Raw genomic sequence first — 17,467 nt, 5'->3', positions numbered from 1 at the left:
TTTTCTTACAAGCTGGTGGAAAATTCATATTTTTCTTTTTAAACCATCCCAACCCTTGGTATTATGGATTGAATTGTGTCCCCCAAAAATGTGTGTCAACTTGGCTAGGCCATAATTCCCCGGCCTGAGGGCTGAGAGGCCAAGGAATCAGGAAGCAGAAGCTGAAGAGACAAGGAGCACAGGAAGCAGAGCTGCCTCAGTCTCAAACCACAGGTCTTTGACCTTTGGGGTCTCAAAGGGTGGAGTTGCCACTCAGATTGACTAGGAGAATGGGGTCACCCAAATTTGAGGGAGCAGAGTTGCCATTTCAGTGGCCCTGAAAGGCAGAGCTGAAGCCCAGGGCTAGGGGACACCAACCAGAATCCAGAGTGTGGTCAAAACCTACAGTCTGGAGAGCAGAGCCATTGTCTAAATGGCCTCCTAGAACAGAGGGTTATTTTCAAGCCATGAGAGCTAATGTAATGTGTTCTGCTGACTTGCTTGGTGCTTGTTATCCCTTCTTTCCCTCCAGTTTCTCCCATTTGTAATGGAAATGTCTAGCTTGTGCCTGTTCTACCATTGTACTTTGGAAGCAGATTATTTATATTCTAGATTTCACAGATGAAGAGGAATTTTTGTATTTTGGACTTGGAGTTCATGTAAGACTTCTGATATGATATGATCAAGTGAATGTGTTTTACATGTGGCAAGGACACGAATTTTTGGGATTCCAAAGAGTGGAATGTGATGGATTAAATTGTGTCCCCCAGAAATGTTTGTCACCTTGGCTGGCAATGATTCCCATATTGTACGATTGTTCACCATTTTGTCATCTGATGTGATTTTCCTATATGTTATAAATCCTACCTGTATAATGTTAATGAGGCAGGATTAGAGGCAGTTATGTTATTGAGGCAGGACTCAATCTACAATATTAGGTTGTGTCTTAAATCAGTCTCTTTTGAGATATAAAAGAGAGAAGTAAGCAGAGAGACAGGGGAACCTCATACCAGCGAGAAAGAAGCACCAGGAGCATAGCATGTCCTTTGGACCCGGAGCCCCTGTTCTGAGAAGCTCTTCGACTGGGGAAGATTAATGACAAGGACCTTCCCCCAGAGCCAAAAGAGAGGGAAGGCCTTCCCCTGGAGCTGGCGCCCTTAATTTGGACTTCTAGCCTCCTAGACTATGAGAGAATAAATCTCTCTTTGTTAAAGCCGTCCACTTGTGGTATTTTTGTTATAGCGGCACTAGATAACTAAGACACTTAGGTAGCTCTCAGGAAGGGACTGGAGGGTCAGTGTAAACAGGAATGTGTGAGAAAGTAATTGCCCATGATTGCTCTCTTCAGGCCTGGTAGGGTGCTGATTCAGAAAATGTATTGGTGGGGCCGCTTGTCTGCTCAGGTGTACTGCCCTAGCCTCTAGAGTACCCCGCCAGAGATCAAATATGTGCTGCTCAGCCCCCTCCAGCTTGGCCCAGCACCAGATCTACCAGCTTCTGTCCTCACCCACCAGGCTGCATGATTCCAAGTGATAACACAAGGAAAAATTGCAGAAGATGCAAGGGTTCCTGCACTTTTTCTGCTCATCTGTGCAAGAATCAGACATTTTAAGAGCACAAAGAGGGGATGCCTATCCCTATTTAAATATTTTACTAAAAGCAAAGAAAAAGTCATTAATTCACATTTGTAAGTCAGTGAGAGCTAAACACATTAGTGAGTAAAAGAAATTCTGAATGAAAGAGATTTGCTAATCGACCTCAATGTCCACAAATAAACGCTGGCAGCTCAGTAACCTGAGATGAAGAATGATGCCAACCAAGGAACCACAGCACACAGTCCCCCAGAAGAGCAATGCAGTTGGGCAATGGCCTCCCAGCATATTTTGCTGGTTAGGGTTCCAAGTGAAGTGAACATCTCATCTGTACCTCATCTGTCCATCAGTTTGCCCATGCTGAGCAAGAGACACTTGTTTTCTTGATACTGACCTGAGTTACCGCTCAGCGTTCCTTACTGAGGATGAAAAACAAGTGTTTGTCTCTGTGTGGTGACCTCTGAGAGCCAACAAATATTTACTGTGTTTGAAGCACAAGACTAAATAATAATAATAGGAAGCAGCAGCTGCTACTATTTACACTTGCTTACTTGGTGGCAAGCTGTGTGTTAAACATTTTACAGTCTTACCTCATTTAGTTCAATCATCCGTGGAAGGATATTTTGTTATCCTCATTTGACAGATAAAGAAACAGGGCTCAAAGAATGTAAGTAATCAGCCCAAGTGCCCTAGGCCACACATCCAAAATGGATGAGTTAGGGTTTCAAGTGTCCACAGGAAAATACAATTTCTCAAAGTATATTCTGCCAACCTCTATCCTCAAATATCACTGGGATACTTATTTAAAGGGCTGATTCCTGGACACCTCGCCTCCAAACCTACATGCCTGCCCCACCTGAATCAATCTCGTGACAGAGAGGCCCATTCTAGGAACCACTGAGGTATGACAAGAAGGGCAGGAAGTTGAAGGAAGCAGAGGTTCTCTGGTTTCTTCTGGGCTGGAGGCAGCAGGGAGATGACTGTGGGGAGGAAGGGCAGAGCAGTGGGAGGTGAGAGGACTGGTGTCTGGTTAGGTCTGTGAGAATGGGAGGCACGACTGAGTCTTACCTTGGACTCCCAACATAGGTAAGCCCGGACTACTGCTCACCTCCACAGAGATCAGGGCCTCTTGCTCCTGGAAAGCCCCAGACTCAACCAGCTCTGGTTCCCGAGGACCTGGTGTGAGTGAGATGCTGTTGTTGAGGCCTGGAGAGTCGGGGTGGAGGACCAGTGCAGCAGAGAGAAGCACACCTTCAAGAGGAGAAAAAAATCCTGAGGCCTGAAGCAGAAGTGGAAAGTGGTTCAAGTTTAGAGTGTCTGTGTTAGAGAGTAGTTTGGCGTCATACTGTGAAGTGTCTTCACCTATAGGGCTAAAGGAAATTAAGACTCAAACTGTGATCCATATGAAGGCTTCGTGTGGATGAGGGCCACGCCCCAAGGATGGTGGATCAATAAGATAGAAGGAGCCTGGGCCCCTGACAAGGGGCCACTAAACTAGCCCTGACTCCTAGCCAGATTGTACCATGAAAGATTAAGAAACTTCCCTGTTATTTAACCCACTATTCTTTGGTTCTCTATTGCAGCAGCTGACCCTGTAATCTAATAAAGGAGTGAGTATATGTATAGGGTAGGTGTGGCCACAATAATGTTGTATAGTAAACCATTCGAAAACTTAGTGAGTTGAAATAACAGCTCTCACAGATCTGCAGGTTGGCTGGGGCAGCTGTGCTTTAACTCTGTGCTGGTTCAACTCTGCTTCTTACTGTAGGGCTGCAGATTAGCTGGGGTGGCTCTGTCCCACGTGTGTTCATGCTGGGGTCCAGACTGAAGAGTCAGCAGTGATCCAGGAGAAGCTCTTCTCATGGTGAAGGCAGAGGCATAAGAAGGCAAGCAGAAACTTGTACAGTCTCTTAAAGCCTAGACTCAGAACTGGCACACTTCCATTTCTGCCCCATTCCATGGGACAAAGCAAGTCACATGGCCAAGGCCAAAGCCAGGGGACAAGAAAGTACACTCTGCCCACAAAGAGACAAGAGTGTGGATGCAGGGAAGGGTGAAGAATTGGGGCCAATAATTCTGTATATACCAGTAGGTGAACAAGCCCTCATTTGGTTGTTACATACCCTGGTTCTACTCTTCTAGGAGTTTCCTATAAATGGACCATAGTGACACGTGATGCCTATCAATAAAAAGACTTAACCACTGTTCTCTATTAAGTCAGGAACCCTGACAAGACAAGAATCCCATCTCCTTTCTCTCCACAGCTCCCTCCTCCCCTCAATGCCTAGTACTGGCCCTGACCTTAGTGATGACTCAAGGAATATTATTGAAGGTCATTCCTTCATTCTCCCCATGTGATTCTTTACGAAGTACAGACTGGCCTCTTAAAGGTCAGTGCATACTATGTATTTGCCCCATAAACTGCAAAGGGACTGGGCCATTTGGAGCTGGAATCTGTACCCAGATCTGACACCAAATCCTGTGCCCACTGCTTCCCACAGGGAACACCAGAAGAAAAGGTGTATATGGGGTTAAACACGAAAGCAGGTGATATGGATTGAGTTATGTCCCCCCAGAATGTGTTGTAAATCCTAACCTCTCTGCTTGTGGTTATAATCCCACTTGGTTTTCTTTGTTATGTTAATGAGGCAGGATTAGTGTAGGGTGTATCCTCAGTCAATCTCTTTTGAGATAAAAAGAGATTAATCAAGTGAGCAAAGAGAGAGAAGAGATGGGGTAAGACAGATGCCAAGACACATGGAGACCTCCAAGGAAGCAGAAGCTGAAGAGAAAAGGACCTTCTTCCAGAGCCGACAGAGAGAAAGCCTTCCCCTTGAGCCAGCGCTCTGAATTAGGACTTTTAGCCCCTGAAACTGTGAGAAAATAAATTTCTGTAAAAGCCATCCACTCGTGGTATTTCTTTTACAGTAGCAATAGATAACTCAGACAGCAGGTTAGTGAAGTTTCTTTCTCTAGAGGCCATTTAAAACTAGAAATATTCTTATAACCTGAAATACCCTAAAAGGAAGGCTGTCTAAAGGCGCAAAGTAACCAGGGATCCACATGGATTTAAGGACAACTTAGGAACAGTGAGATTCACCATCAGAGCCTCCACTGTTCCACAAAGTCCCTTGGCCCCTCTCATAAGGGCAAAGCCAAATCAGCTCCAGATGCTTGACCTTAATTGCTGCCTTTCCCAGGAGACTTTGCACTTTAAAGGAGAACCAAGAGAGCCATGATTAACCCTAAGGAATGGCATAGTCACCACGGAATATCAGGCACGTGGGTGGAAAGTGCGTTTTAGGGTAGTGACTCATGGTAAATCATTTTCCCATCCCCCAAGAAGGACTGACTATTCAATGTCAAGCTGTCTCAGGCTCAGGCTGATCAAACTAGAGGGATGGGGAAACTAGGGTTGGTGCCAGGTGTCTTGGTTTTGATATATGTGGAAGATTTTAGATCTTGTTATGAAAAGTGATGGTCCAGGGTTCTCCATGCTGGGTTAACAAGGGATTGTCTTAGCGGACTGCAAGAGAAGGATATTATGCAGCAATTTTTTTTTGTTTTTTTTTTTCAAATGAGGCAAACTGGAACAGTCTACCTCCAAGATATGTAGGGGCTACTAAGTGAACAAAAAGGAGCCCTGGTGGCCCAGTGGTAGGTGCTTGGCTGTTAACTGAGAGGTTAGCAGCTCAAACCCACCAGTGGCTCCACAGGAGATAGATGTGGCAGTCTGCTTCCATAAAGATCACAGCCTTGGAAACCCCATGGGGTAGCTTTACCCTGTCCTATAGGGTTGCTATGAATCAGAATCAACTCGACAGCACACAACAAGTGAACAAGGCAAGATGTAGTACAATGTACATAGTACGTGTGGTGCACTGAATTACTTAATACGGCCCTTCTAGCCATGCATGGTCTTGCGACTCCCACAAAATGATTGGGTGGTACTAGGCAAATAAGGTTCTTGTGGCCCACCAAGGGGATTGGACAGTCTGCTAACAGTGCAAATATGGTACATGAACCCTTGAGGTGGGACTATGCAAATAAGGTATATGGAACTCTTGTAGGGGATTGGTCAGTTTTGCCATCCTGCTAGGCTTAAAATGACCCAATCACAGAAGCAGGGTGGGGGCGCGGGGTGTGGAACCTGGCTACCACCAAGAAGAGCCAGGAATGGATGACGTACTTTAGACCCAGGTTCCCTACACTGAGAGCCTCTTAAACTCAGGAGACAGATACAGCTGTAACATTGGAGAAGGTGTGAGATGGAGAAACGGCAGCAGGAGAACCAGGAGACTGGCACCGCACAGCGCAGTGGGCTTCCCAGCCCACTGAGCAAGGTGGCTACAATGGGCACGCTGACCCACAGAGCTAGAGAACTCAGCACCTTTGACAGGAGGCTTCCTGGCTGAGTAGGGTGCCTACGGGCACTTATTGGTGGAGCTAAAGGGCTTTGTAACGCTTCCTCAAGCAGGGCAGAGGCCAGACCGAGGGGCCAAGGGGCTGAGAGTTGAGAAAGAAGCCTGCCTGCAGGCATGGCCGAGAAGCTGTCCTGACCAAAGAACTGTATCTTGAGTTGTTCCTGATCCTGAATTGTAACCTATTACTTCCCTAATAAACCCCATGAGCATGTTCTGTGAGTTCTGCGTGAGCATTGCAATGAATTGATCCCAGCAGAGTAGAGAATGCTGTGGGAAGGACAGACTTGGTAAAAAGGTTGGAGGGTGGAGGTATATTTGACCTCCACCTCATAGGAATCAGCCTTGGGCTGATGCGGAAGGTGATTCTCTCTCCCCTTCACGAAGTTAGACTAGGTCTAATGCCACCACGCCATTTTTACAGATGCTACTATGTGTTGTGTGTTATATGTTTAAAACTGTGGCTATTTAAATTTAAATTAATACAAACCAAATTGAAGAGTCAGCTCCTAAGTCACACTAGTCACATTTCAAGTACTCACTAGCTGTATGCAGCTACTGGCTACCATATGGGGCAATGCACGTATCAGCTATTTCCATCTTTACAGAAAGTTCTATTGGACAACCCTGGTGTGGAGTAACTCTGGAAGGCCACTCAAGACACTGGTAATGGTCGTTGCCTTCAGGGAGGGAAATTGGAAGACTGCAGCACCATATACCCTTTTGTACCTTTTGAATTTTATACTCTGCATTTGTACTACGTATTTGAAAATACATTTTAATAAATGAATTGGGAATTAGGAGTCCCCATATAGGGTTACTGAGTCAGGGTAGTCGTAACCAGATTACTTTGCAATTTGCCTAAGACAAAATACGTTAGTAGACATTATGACTTCACATTATCATATCCTTAGGTCTCCTGGAATGCTCTGCCATAGCAGTTAGTCTGCATTTTCCCCTAACTTAGGAAATAATATTGGAGTTATTATTCCCTGTCCTTGAGCATGGAGAATGTGACCCAGGTGGAGCTGGGCTCACAAGGACTCACAAGGACACATCAACTGGGCCCTGAGGTGTAAAGACAATAGCTAAAATAATCTCGGAAAATATCTTCTAGGGGAACTTTCAGATAAAGCCGATCAAACAGAACACAAAAGACTTTCTACTCTTTTTGTTTCAGCATTTAGTGAATAGAAATTTGTTGGACCAATGAAGACCCTCCTGACTCTCATTACTGAAACTTGTACCACTGATTGTTAAGAAACACAATTCAAAATGTAGGGTCACAGTTTCTAGCCAATCTGAAAAGGCTAAGCTTTCAATGGTTTTGCCCATTTGTAATGTTAATATATACTGATGACTCTGTAACGGTCTTTGGACTTGGGCAGACATGGCTGTGGCAGCATGCTTGTCCGTTTTCCCACTTTTGTCTATTCTGTATGGTTTCTGGACTTGGGCAGACATGGCTCCGGCAGCATGCTTGTCCGTTTTACCACTTCTGCCCTTTTGAATATATGCCGAATAAAACTTTCTTTTGCTTTAGTAAACTTTATGACGTTTTTCCTCCACAACACCCCAGAGCCGTCTATTCCAGAAATCTGTCCTCTGGTGTGCTCTAGTCACTGCCTAGACCTGTCACACGGCTGTCACCCCCAACTTCCTCTCACTGTTTCCTGGGTTGGGACCTTCATTTCCTGGTTCCCTTTTCTTCTCTCTTGGTTTACTCTTCTTCTGGAGCACAAACTCAGCTAAGAATCCCTTTCTAATGTTACAAAAAAAAAAAAAAAAAAAACTGTGGGCCTCCTCATTATAGTAATTGTACCATTAGTGCCCATTCAATGAAAAATATACACATAAGGACTACACTACTGAGCTTTTCCATCGTTTCTTCCCACAGATGTAGTCGATTTAATTACTGTGTTTTCTATCCAATGAGGTCCACATGTATAGTCACCATTTATATTGTTGTAAAAAGGTATTTGCAGTGAAGATGTAGTTGGTCTTGCGAAATTCTATCATGCGATCTCTGGTATTGTTTCTATCACCAAGGCCATATTTTCCAACAACCAATTGTTCTTTGTTTCCAACTTTCACATTCCAATCACCAGTAATTATCAATGCACCTTGATTCCATGTTTGATCAATTTCAGACTGCAGAAGTTGGTGAAAATTATGAATTTCCTCAGCTTTGGCCTTAGTGGTTGGTTCGTAAATTTGAATAATAGTTGTATTAACTGGTCTCCCATGGAGGTGTATGGATATTATCCTATCACTGACAGTGTTGTCCTTCAGGATAGATCTTGAAATGTTCTTTTTGATGATGAGTGCAATGCTATTCCTCTTCAATTTGTCATTCCTAGCATAGTAGACCAATGATTGTCTGATTCAGAATGGCCAATACCCATCCATTTCAGCTCACTAATGCCTAGGATATCGATCTTTATGCATTCCATTTAATTTTTGACAACTTCCAATTTTCCTGGAATCGTACTTCGGACATTCCACGTTCCGATTATTAATGAGTGTTTGCAACTGTTTCTTCTCATTTTGAGTCACGCCACATCAGCAAACGAAGGTCTTGAATACTACTCCATCCACATCATTAAGGTCGACTCTACTTTGAGGAGGCAACTCTTCCTCAGTCAAATTTTGAGTGCCTTCCAACCTGAGGGGCTCATCTTCCAGCACTATATCAGACAGTGTTCTGCTGCTATTCAGAAGGTTTTCACTGGCCAGTTTTTTGCTGAAGATAATTCAAAAATGATTGCAGCAGTACATCGATAGGGAACTGCGTGAAATTCAAGCTGGATTCAGAAGAGGACAAGAAATGGGGGATATCATTGCTGATGTCAGATGTATCTTGGCTGAAAGCAGAGGATACCAGAAAGATGTCTACCTGTGTTTTACTGACTATGCAAAGCATCTGACAGTGTGGATCATAACAAATTTTGGATAACATTGGGAAGAATGGGAATTCTAGAACACTTAATTGTGCTCATGTGGAACCTGTACATAGAACCAAGAGGCAGCTGTTCAAACAGAACAAGGAGATGCTGCATGGTTTAAAATCAGGAAAAGTGTGTGTCAGGGTTGTAGCCTTTCACCACATCTATTCAATCTGTATGCTGAAGAAATAATTCAAAAAACTGGACTATACGAACAACGAGGCATCAGGACTGGAGGAAGATGCATTGACAATCTGTGATACGCAGATGACACAAACTTGCTCGCTGAAAGTGAAAAGGACTCGAAGCACCTTCTGATGAAGATGAAAGACTGCAGCCCTCAGTGTGGATTACAACCCAACATAAAGAAAACAAAAATCCTCACAACTGGACCAATGAGCAACGTCATGATAAAAGGAGAAACGACTGAAGTTGTCAGGCATTTCGTTTTGTTTGGATCCACAATCAACGCCCATGGAAACAGCAGTCAGGAAATCAAACGACCTTTGCATTGGGCAAATCTGCTGCAAAAGACCTCTTTAAAGTGTTTAAAGCAAAGATGTCACTTTGAGTACTAAGGTGCACCTGACCGAAGCCATGATATTTTCAATCACCTCATATGCATTCAAAAGGTGGACAATGAATAAGGAAGACCAAAGAAGAAGAATTGACGCCTTTGAATTATGGTGTTGGTGAAGAATATTAAACATACCATGGACTGCCAGAATAAGGAACAAGTCTGTCTTGGAAGAAGTACAGCCGCAGTGCTCCTTGGAAGCAAGGATGGCTGAGGCTTCGTCTCACATACTTTGGACATGTTATCCGGAGGGACCAATCCCTAGAGAAGGACATCATACTCAGTAAAGCAGCGGATCAGTGAAAAAGGAGACCCTCAATGAGATGGATTGACACAGTGGCTGCAACAATGGGCTCAAACATAGCAATGATTGTGAGGGTGGCACAGGACTGGGCAGTGTTCCATTCTGTTGCACATAGGGTCGCTATGAGTCGGAACCGATTCGACAACACCTAACAACAACACTACTGAGGAACTGAGGTTCAGAGAGTTTCTGGAACTTGCCTGAGGTCACACACCCTGAGCCCTATGCTTGGGGGGCAGGGGACCATGGAGGCTTGTGACTTACTTCTCATTTCTGAGCATCAGTAAATTTCAGTTTAGAAATTTCTGTCTTCAGTGCTGTCTCAGGGGGCCTATGAAAAATGGTGACACTGTGGCAGTTGTCTTAGATGGCCCCGTACTTGTTGGGTGGCCCTGAGCCCTGCACTGTTTTAAGGAAAGCCCAGCACACAGTATGGGGTACAGCTGTGATTCCAACCCGAGTAGCCCAGGGTCCGAAGGCCCCTGCTCAGCTACTGAACTATGCTGTTGGTCCAACTCGAAAGACCTGGGTGAGAATTCAGCTTCTACCAAGTTACTTAACCTCTCTTAGCCTGTACAACGAGGATAATAATGGGTGTTTGAAAAGGAATATAAGCGTCGATCACAGTGCCAACCGGGTAAACAGTAGGAGTGTCCGTGTTCTGTAAGTTTTTATTCCCGTCTCCCCGTTCGCCTAGGTTAGGCCTAGAGGTCTGATTTGAAGATTGAAAATAGAGGAACTGCCAGAAGGGGTTATTTAGGGCAAAGATTCTCATATTTATTTATGCTTCAGGTCTATCCGCGGTGAGGGTAGGGGACGGGAGGGGTAATTCCTGAATCCCATTGTAAAGTGACTCCCTACGGCTGGGGTGGGGCTCAGGAATCTGTATGTTGGACCTGCCCCAGGGGATTCGGATGACTTTGGTTCTCCTAATTCCGTTTGAATAGCTCTGTTGTTGTTAGTCACCATGGAGTCAGCTGCAACTCATGGTGACCCTGTGTACAACGTAACAAAACATTGCCCTGTCCTGTGCCATCTGCGTGACAGTTGTCATGTTTGAGTCCATTGTTGTGGCCACTGTGTAGTGCCTTCCAACCTAGGGGGCTCATCTTCCGGCACTATATAGGGCAATACGCTGTTGTGATCCACGAAATTTTCATTGGCTAATTTTTGGAAGTAGATCACCAGGTCTTTCTTCCTACTGTCTTAGTCTGGCAGTTCCCCTGAAACCTATCTACCATGGGTGATCATGCAGATATTTGAAATACCAGTGGAACAGTTTCCAGCATCATAGCTACCTGCAAGCCACTACAGTAGGACAAACTGATAGATGGGTGGTGATGAGTAACAGTCCCTTTGCCTGCATTGTCCTTTCCCCTAGTCACTTGGAAGTCTCAGCTCAAAGTCAGCTACTTCAGGATACCATTCAGATTTCCCTCTCTGGTCCCACCGTTATTATTCCTCAAGTCACACTTGTTGGCTGTGGTGAAATCGCCCCTATGGCACACTAATGTGGGTTGGTTTTTTTTCCCCCCAATCTGGAGTCTACTGGGTGGGCCAAGGTCCATTTACGCATTTTTAAGTGTGTGGAAACGGGCGCAATGTTTGTGCATTTTCCCTCCTCCCACCCCCAAGAATCCACGGCTTTATTCAGCGACACGAATGGGTTTGTGGTCCCAAAGGATGGTAGAGCCAGATGAGAACACCACAAGCTAGCAGACTCTGCCCAGAGAGGGCGGGGAGACAAGACTGGAGACTGCGGATTCCTGAAACCGGTACACTAAAGATTACTCCGCGGGGTTCCCTCACAGCCCTGCGGGGGGCGGGTGAGGGGAATGGAATAATCGAGGACATTGTGTGCTCGATTTGAGGGGAGAGCATGCTTGTGCCAAGTCACCGACGCTCTCACGGGACAAATTACCGCCAGAAATACTATCCATTCGCCAAAAGTAACTGGATTTCACAACTAAATCTTACTTGCCACCTTGCTTAATTAGTTTAGCACCAAGGGAATACTTTGTCTCTTTGTCCTCACCCCTAATCTTGCTCATACATTAACCATTAATTCTCTGGAATGCACTCAGACCCATCCAGCCTACAACAGAGGAGAGGCGGTTCTCACTCCTGGAAAGGCAATTACTGAAGGGGCAGTTCGCTCCACGCAGTAAGTGGCCAGACCCCCAACTGCGGCATTAGAATGGAGGCAAGGGCTGGGACCCCGACCTCTCCAGAGGTGTGTGTGTCACTTTCCTTCCAGGAGAGTCTGACGGAGTTTAGGACCTCAGCCAAAGTCAGTGGAGCACGCTCACAAGAACTGCGCAGTTCCCCAGGCACCACTGTGTGTAGCGGTACCACCGCCCCCGTTTCCGGCTCATATTCAGGCCCTCAGGCCCCCATTTGACCAAGACACGCCCAGGTAAGGTGCCCAAAAGCACGCGGCTTTGACAACACTTCGCTACGGTCGCTACTTTTTGATATTTTGTTCTGAGTCCATTTGGAAGAGAAATGTCACATTCTACGATGGAAAGAAAACAACTAACTACATGGCTAGATGAGAATGAGCGGACCCTTGAGCTTTGCGCCTAGCGGAGTGGACGGGCGGACTACAGAAGAGCGCCCAGGGGACCTCAGGACGCTCCCGTGGCATAAGGTGTAGTCATAACATGTATGTTTTCCCTGCGAGCCTCCGGGGAAAGATTCCAACTTAGCCCGCTCCGCATGCCGGGATGCGCTGGTGCCCTCCAGGAGGCAAAAGCAGAAACAGCATTACTGTCCCATTTTACAAGTGGGCAGCCTGCGGCTGCGGGAGTAGAAGTGATGGCTTCAAGGTGACGCAGATGGTGCAGAGGCCGAGCGAGGTCAGGAACGCAGAACCCAAGATCCTACGCAGACCCTGTGGGAGGCGGGCGCCAAGTTACAGTTCGAGCCTCCAGACCCAGCTTCTGCTACTGAGGCTGAGAATAGTCGGCAGCGTATAGCGACTGGCCCCGCCCCGCGACCCGACCGGGCTCCACGATTGGCTCCGCGGGCCGGAGGCGGGGCCAGAGAGCCCAGCCAACGAGATGGCGTTTAGACGTCGCTGGCGCCGCTTCCTGTTGTCAGTGGCCGGGAGGCTGCAGCTTCCGGTTAGTGGCTGAGAGACTGCAGCGGACGGGAGTAACTGCCGCCCCTTCTCGGCTCCCTTTGGTGAGTCAGGGGTAAGGGGGCGAGGAGGGCAGCTGAAGGGCGGCGGGGCTGAGATGCAAGCGGACGATGGGCCCCCAGCTCTCTCCGTGATCCCAAATCCTGGCTGCTTTGAGACTGTCCGACTTCAGATACCCCAACCTTTCCCAGCCCAAGTCCCGCGCCCCGCCCCTGGCCCAGTCCGCCCCACTCCGACCCCAGCCTTCGGCCTGCATTGCCACTTCAGGGCCGTCCCCTCCATCTTCTCCCACCCGTGATCTGACTCCCGCTCTTACCCCATGCCTCTTGCGTGAGTGCAGCCTCACCCCCGACCTCCCTCTAGCCCAATTCCAACCGCGGTCTCGGCCACATCCCTCTGCCTCCTCCTAACACGTCTCATCCTCACCCCTCAACCCCTCTGGCAATCCTAATGCACCACGCAAACCTCCCCCAGTTCACTAGTCCGGTTTCTCCCCCTTTTCTGGTTCAGCTTTCTTATCCCAATCTCCCACACACCCCTGCTCTGCTCCTTGAGGTCTGCTCTCATTTAAAACCCACCACCAAAGTAGGTGCCCTCTTGAGCTCACCCCTTTCTTATTGATAACTCTGATCATAGTCCTATCCCAGGTTTTATATGTATCTTCTTGTCCTCACAGACTTGGTCTCTAACTCCCTAGCCCACTATATACTTCCTCCACTTTATAACAGTAGTCATCTTTCCACCTCCTACCATCCTCAGGACACGCCATTCCCTAAGTCTTTGCTAAACTGCCCCCAGACTTGTGCAGCAGGATTTATTTAGGGAGTGATAAGTCTGAACATTTCCTCTTCCTCTGTGCAGACAGAGCCATTCCAGATCTTTGCTTTTTCTTATCTTAGGTTCATTTGATTCTTGCACTCTTCCTTGTGACTGTTCTACTGGCTTGACTTCAGGCAGTCAGAAGGGACTCGAGGAGGTGACCAGCAAGCAAAGTTAATCAAGCCCCTGCGTTTTTTTCACAGGACTCTGACACCACCATACCAATGGATGAGTCTCTGCAGTTTAACTCCTCCCTCTACAAAGTCCACCACGGCATGGATGACCTCATTGCAGGTGGCCACAGTATTCTGGAGAGACTGAGGGCCCAGAGGCTGACCTTGAAGGTGGGGTCCCTGCTGGGGGACAGGGAGAAGGCCTCTTATCTTGGCCTCCTCCAGCAGTTTGTGTTTCCATTTTGGTTATGTAAGCCCACATTGTGATGTGATGGTGAGTCAGAGCCCTGGAGTTTGGAGTCCTTCTTGTTGGAGTTGGATTATTATGAACCCAAAAGTAACCAGATTCCCTTCGCCAGTAGTATGTCTTGTGCTGAAATGAACCAGCATATGGCCTGTCTTGGTATCCAGGTCTTTTTCCATTTACTGAACTTCTCATGGAAGTACTACTACTGTGAGAAGAACCAGTAATAGATTGAGAAAGGCTATAGAATCGAGTTTCACAAGAACGAAAATGTGGTTGTGCTTGGGTGCCTCACTCTAAGGTGGTTTTCTCTCAGAGCCCCTACTGTGGACTGCCTCAGAACAGAACATTTTTTCCTTCAGTAGCAGTCCCCGGGGATGGGGCTTAGGGCCACCCTGGTTGACTAGCAGCAGAGGTCCTAAAGCACATGGAGGTCCCCAGCGTATTCCTAGAAGCCCCGCCCATTGGCACTGCTGAGACTCAGACCCCCTGGGAGAGGTTTACAGAAACATTACACAGACTCTGATGTCAGTTATGATGTTTCAGCCTGAGCCTTTTTTCTGTATCAGCCCTGTTGGATAATGGGGTGTGGGCTGTGCCTCTTATTAGGGTGTGGTCCCCTGTGAATGAAGCACTCCCAGCCACTGAGCTGTGAGAAACAGTCACGCGGAAGTGTGAGCTTTATCTTAGTTTTTGTTGGACCACGGTGAGCCTGTCAGCTCCGCTGGACTTCAGGACATTTCTGAGCAGCTCCTGCCATCTTTACCAGGGAGAGGGTCAGGCAAGCCGCAGGGGGTGCTGGCCTCCGCTGATGGTCACAGTGCATCGAGTGGCCTGAGAATGTGGTCTCCCACGGCCATGTGGATGCCACCCTCTCAGAGCAGGCACCCACAGTGATCTAAATGATACGTGTCGATTAATCGATTGAACGTTTCTTTAGAAAACTACTGTCCTCCTTCTCCTGTCTCAGAAAAACAGTAGAATCCTTTTAGGACAAGACTCCCATGTCACATTCAGGTAGACCCAGTGCGGGTAGAGCTCACTGTTAGAGCAGATGCCAGCTCCACACCAAAGTCTGGCATCACTGAGAAGTCCCGGCAACCTCTGCCACCTGCGCTGTTGTCAAGGGCACATGCTGGGAAGCTCCTTGAGGTGGTTGAGGGTTGAAATTTGAGGTTTCTAATTCAGGTGTCTCAGCATACCTGCTGCTACCTGTCTTTTGTCTCTTGATTCTCCCCAGCCCTCTTCCACCCCACCTCTATCAGGAAAGCTGATATCAGGGAGCTGGGCTGAAGTAGCCCTAATTGGCCCAACTTGTGGTTGAAAATGAATACTTTTTTTTTTAAATTTATGGTAATTTCCAGGTGATCCTGGAAGCTTGGGCCTTGGACCTCATACAGTGGTGAAATAATCTGTGTTTTCAGACCTAAGCAGAATCTTTAGCGAGAATATAATTTTTACTGTCACTATCGGAAAAAATATTTCTCTAGTCTCCTCCAGCAGCAATAAAGTTTGACCTGAGGGAGATCTTTCCCAGCGAGGCTTGTTAATCATTGTCTGGGCAGAACAGGATTTTAGTTTCTGTCCGTGATGCTTCGTGTTCTCACTTCTCTGGCCTCTGCTCCCGGTTGCTCATTAATGTGTTTTCATTAAAGAAATGGCTGGTGGGGCATTAGGTTAGATGCTGCTTGTACAAGTGCAGGTGGTGATGTGTGTTTAAGCAAGTAACTCGGGGTTGGTTCCAGCATTCATTTATATTTGTTACCTCCTAAGAAATCGAATCCGCTTAAAAATAAAAGTTAGAAAGCAGTAGGGAGGGCAGGATGGATGGTTTGGGCTGTTGGTTTCGGAGCAGAATAGCCTTTTGTTTTGGTGGTGGGTGGTGCGTTTATTTAAAGGGGTGTTAGGTCATTGTGTTGGTGTCTGTCAGTCATGTTTCTGTCTTTCTCACTCCAAACCCTTTCGTGAACACGGACATTGGCCCACATGTGGTACTCAGTGGAATCCCCAAGGATCATTCATGCTACAAAGTGAACAGATGGGCATCAAGGATTATTGGAGCTAGGGAGCAGAGAGAAAGTTTTTAGATATTATCTTTATTATAAAATATTCTAATTTAAAATTTTCTTATTGAGGTATAATTTATATACAGTGAAGTGCACAGATCTTATTTGTACAGCTCAATGAATTTTGACAAGTGCATACACCTGTGTAACCCACCTTATTGTCAATATATAGAACATTCTCGTCACCCGTGAAAGATCCACCATCCCCTTCCCGGTCATTCTACCACACACATGCGCATGCTCGCGCACACTCAGGCAAACACTGTTCTGATTTATTTTACCCTAAATTAGTTTTGCCTATTATTGAACTTCATATAAATGGGTTCATACTACTCTTCTGTGTCTAGCTTTTTCCTGTGGTGTTCAAGGTTCACTCATATTGTTACTTGTTTGGTTATCTGTTGATGAAAGTCAGTCCTTTTTATTGCCAAGGAGTATGCCATTGTGCAGACATACCGGAATTTGTTTTTCCATGCACCTGCTGATGGCCACCTGGATGGTGTCCAATTTTTGGATATTCTCCTATGTTTTCTTCTAGAAGTTTTATTAAAGTTTTAACTTTTATGTTTGATTCTATGATGCATCTCTAATTTTTGTGTATAATATGACTCAAGGTTTATTTTTTCCACACACATGCATATGTATGTATGTATGTAGTATATATACGTAATACTTATCTCTGCTATATTATTATAAAGCCAGTTGTTATAGCCCCATTTGTGGAATAGACTTTTCTTTCCCTCTTGGATTGCTGAGGCACTTTGATCACGAATCAGTCGACCCTATGAGAGTGGGTCTGTTTCTGCTTGATGTTGCCTTTTATATGCTTTGGGCCCCATCTCATGATGACATTCACCTACCCTTGGCAAAACCAGCTGATCCTGGTTCTCCTCTTCTTGTCTGCCCCAGGGGACTCAGAAAAAGATCGTAGACATTGCCAACATGCTGGGCTTGTCCAACACGGTGATGAGGCTCATCGAGAAGCAGGCTTTCCAGGACAGGTACTTCATGATCGGCGGCATGCTGCTCACCTGTGTGGTCATGGTCCTCGTGGTGCACTACCTGACATGAGCCAGCCCAGCTCAGCGGCTGAACAGTGTTCCCACCGTGTGCGTGTGTGTGTGTGTGTGCGCGTGCAAGAAAGAGAGAGGGCCCAAGAGGTTGCCTTTTGAAATATATGCCCATCGTAACTGTGAAGACCATTT

General features: G+C 46.5%; 1 protein-coding gene and 1 long non-coding RNA gene across 2 annotated transcripts in view; one reads left to right on the top strand and one right to left on the bottom strand.

The window, feature by feature from the left end:
• The window catches only part of PLEKHM1 (pleckstrin homology and RUN domain containing M1), a 621,215-nt gene that overhangs the window by 158,977 nt on the left and 444,771 nt on the right, over positions 1 to 17,467 (bottom strand). The gene's annotated exons all lie outside the window — the stretch shown is intronic.
• Positions 12,922 to 17,467, top strand: part of LOC111820172 (uncharacterized) — a 7,661-nt gene continuing 3,115 nt past the window's right edge. Inside the window, exons 1-3 of the long non-coding RNA XR_002823716.1 lie at positions 12,922 to 13,004; positions 13,983 to 14,123; positions 17,172 to 17,263. This is a non-coding gene — a long non-coding RNA (uncharacterized LOC111820172). The remainder of the gene's footprint in view (positions 13,005 to 13,982; positions 14,124 to 17,171; positions 17,264 to 17,467) is intronic.

The sequence above is a fragment of the Trichechus manatus genome, unplaced genomic scaffold (assembly GCF_000243295.1).
Source record: "Trichechus manatus latirostris isolate Lorelei unplaced genomic scaffold, TriManLat1.0 scaffold00028, whole genome shotgun sequence".
Taxonomy (NCBI): Eukaryota; Metazoa; Chordata; class Mammalia; order Sirenia; family Trichechidae; genus Trichechus; species Trichechus manatus.
The sequence above is the reverse complement of the archived record's forward strand: the minus strand, read 5'-3'. Positions and strand labels throughout refer to the sequence as shown.